Source organism: Hevea brasiliensis, chromosome 12, assembly GCF_030052815.1.
Source record: "Hevea brasiliensis isolate MT/VB/25A 57/8 chromosome 12, ASM3005281v1, whole genome shotgun sequence".
Lineage (NCBI taxonomy): Eukaryota > Viridiplantae > Streptophyta > Magnoliopsida > Malpighiales > Euphorbiaceae > Hevea > Hevea brasiliensis.
In genome coordinates, this window is record NC_079504.1 from 20,587,152 (window position 1) to 20,590,791 (window position 3,640).

Here is a 3,640-nt window from a genome sequence, read left to right on the forward strand (position 1 = left end):
TTTTTTAAATGTCTAACAATTGATTAATAAATTTATTTTTGTAAGAGAAATATTTTCCTTAATTAAAATTGATTCTGTTCCACGAGGGATCACTATATGGTATTAACGTAGGGCTGTGCGATTCCAGTTGTTTTTTAAGAATCAAACTAAAATCCAACTTGAATTTTTTTATTTTTTGAAATTAAAAGGGAAATTAAATTTTAGTTTCGATTTGGTTTTAAGTATTTTTAATTTCTGTTTAGTTTTAATTTTAATTCTGCTTTTGATTTCAGTTTCAATTTGATTTAATTATCAATTTCTACACTTAAAATTACTTGTATTCTTTTTAAAAGAACAAAATCAAGTATATATATTTTTAACATCAAAATATAAATAAAAATACTAATACTAATATTAAAATAATAATATCAATATCAAAATAAAATATCAATAAAATAACATATACATAATAACTTATTCAAGAGAAATATTAAAATCAAACTAATAGTTCTCATATAAAAATATAATATAACACTAAATATTCATAATGTTGACACTGAGTAGGATAACTCAGTGGACTAGCATTCTACTTAAATTCCTTCGGCCATAGCGCTTGATCTGTTATTCTATAAGGGGATTGGAGTTGTGATTCTGCTAAAAGTTTAAACTTTTAGCACTGCAGTAAGCGCTTTATCCTACAATTGATATCAGAGCCGAGGTCATAAGTTCGAATCCTGACATGTGTTGAGGGTGGATTGTTGGCACAAATAGCTTAGTAAGTCAGTATTTTACCCAGATTTCTTCGACTCATAGTGCTTGGGCTGTTATGCTACAAGGGGTTAGAGTTGTAACTCTTCTAAAAATTTAAACTTTTAATACGATAGTAAGCGCTTGATTCTACACATGATAAGTTATATAATATTTCCATCTAAGTTAGGATTAATGCAACCTTAGCCAAGAGAACAAAACTATGCAATTTTTAGCTTTAGAGAAATTTTTTATTATATTTTTATTCAACTCTTTAAAATTAAAATTTTGTTGGATAATGTATAATTTTTACTAATTTAAATTTTGATTCACAACACTGAGTATTAAAAATAAATTTAATTTTAATATAGTAGATGTTTATAAAAATTTTGTAAATTATAATTAAAACTTTTTCAAATTAAAAATAAGATAGTTAATGTAATATTAAACTTAGTGAATTCAATTATTAACACCGACTCTTAAATATTATTTTTGCCCATTCTCCACTATCACCACAGACCTCACAAAATATTTTATTCAGATTGCATCACTAACATTTTGAATGGGTCATAATTCAATTTTATGAAATAACACATATATAAATTAAGTCACTTCATAACATATATCTTAATAAATATGTTTTACTATCTTATACATATTTTTCAGTTATATGATTTTTAAATAGAAAATATAGTACATTATTAGAAGGTGATTTAATAAGATAATTAATGACTGTAAAGTAATTTAATATATTTATAATTAAAAATAATAAAAGCTAATATAATGTTACATATATACACTTATAATTAATAACAAATTAAATTATATATATAATAATCTTAATTGTATATAATATATATAATTTTATTGAAACTATGTAATATATCTAAAATATATATAAAAAAAAAATATGTATGTATAAAATTGATTCTTTGATTCGGTTCCGATTCAGCTCGGTTTTAATCCAGTTCCTGTTCGATTCTTGATAAAGAACTAGAATCCAACTAAAATAGTAAAATAACTTCAGTTTAGTTTGGTTCAGTTCCCACAATAATGGTTCTTTTTTGTTCCAATTTGCTTTAATTCGGTTTGGATCCTCAGGAACCTTGCACAACCATAATCAGTGGTAAATGAGCTTATTTGATAGGGTGTGTATTATTTTTTAAAACCGAATAACTGAACAGATGAAATTCAATTATTTTGTTAAAAGTATATTTGATTTGATTTTTATTAATAATAAAAAAAATTTTAGGTTATTAATTTAGTTATCTTTATTCATAATCGAATTAATGGAAATAATTGAATTTCTATTAGTTAATATTTTAATTATAGTTTTAGTAATCATATATTTATTATTATTATTATTATTATTATTATTATTATTATTATTATTATTATTCTCTTAGTAATATTAAATCATATTTATTATTTTTTGTAAATAAAAAGGATTATAAATATATTTTTATTAATATTTAATTAATTAATTAATAATATAAAATATACTTTTATTTTTTTATTATTTCGGTTATAACCAATAACAGATAAAATATTTTCAGTGTCATAATTTTAGTTTTCTTTCAATTTCGGTTTTGTTCGGTTAATAACTTGATTAGTTAAAAATTCAGTTTGATTCAGTTTGATTAACCGCATGCTCACCCCTAGCGCCTAGCATAAGTTTTGGAAATGGAATAATTATATGAGAGATGGATATTTTCTCTCAATTGTAAGAGTCGTTGTTCTTATAGGACTAGTCAAGCTTTGGTGTTTGCTCATCGATTTTCCCCTGCCTTTGATACTTTTTTTTAAATTTATGACCTGGTCAAGGAACAGCCTTCTGCGAGGTAGATTAGTCTGTACATGAGTCTAGTATAGTTTGGTTGATCTTTTTAAATGCATGTATTCTTCAATGAGAGGGCATGATTAATGACTTGCTCTAATGGTAATGGTTAGAATCTTGCTAATGGAAGGATGGGTCTGCTTTTTGTGATGAGTGGGTCTTTTTGTGATGGTTGTATTGCATCTCTAGAATTCACTTCTACATTAAGGCTGGGAAGGTCTTCCTGTTTAATTGTATGTGCCAGCGAGCTCTACGATAGCCCCCATTATCCTAGTTGAGCTAAGCTAAAGTTTCAATTAAGAAGAAGGAAGGCCTATATTGGGTTGACTTGCTTGGCAATTGATGGGACTTCATGCTTGCAATACCCATTATTTTTTGATATCGAAATATCTATCATTGACAAAATATTCTGGTGAAAATTAAAAAACTTTACTAATAAGAGAGTGGTAGTAAGATGTGAAAAATATTTATGTATGTGTATATGTTTATTTATGAGTGTTTGAGATATTCAAAATGTATTTAAAAAAAATGAAAATACTTTAAAAGTTTTCTTTCCTAAAAAGTTTTAAGTATTTGTTATGAGCAGAAGAAATTTCAATAGCCAAAGTCCTTTTTATAGTTCAAATGCCCATTTAGGCATAACGAACTTCAGCAACCAAAAGCATGGCCTTTGACAGCTAAAAGTCCTTTGACTATCAAGGATATAAAAGGGACCAAAACTCATTTTTCTGTAAAAAAACACTTGGGTTTTCTCTTCTTCTCTTTCTCTCTACTATTGGAGCATACATGGAGTTCTTTGAAGAGATTTTCTTGGGTTTTTCAAGATCTGAAGGTAGATTCTTCCATTTAAAAGTTTGAAAGAGTAGATTCAAGTTTTGAAGTTTTGATTCTCTCACCTCCAAACTTCAATAAAAGAGGTAATTTTCTTTTCTTCTTGATCTAATAGGTAGATCTAAGAAAGTTGATAAGGAATTAGGTTTCTGTAATTTCAATTTCATGAAAAGTTATTTTTAAGATGAGTTTTGGAAAGTTTTTGTATGCTAGGGTTATGGTTTATGATTTCGTGTTAAAATTGCA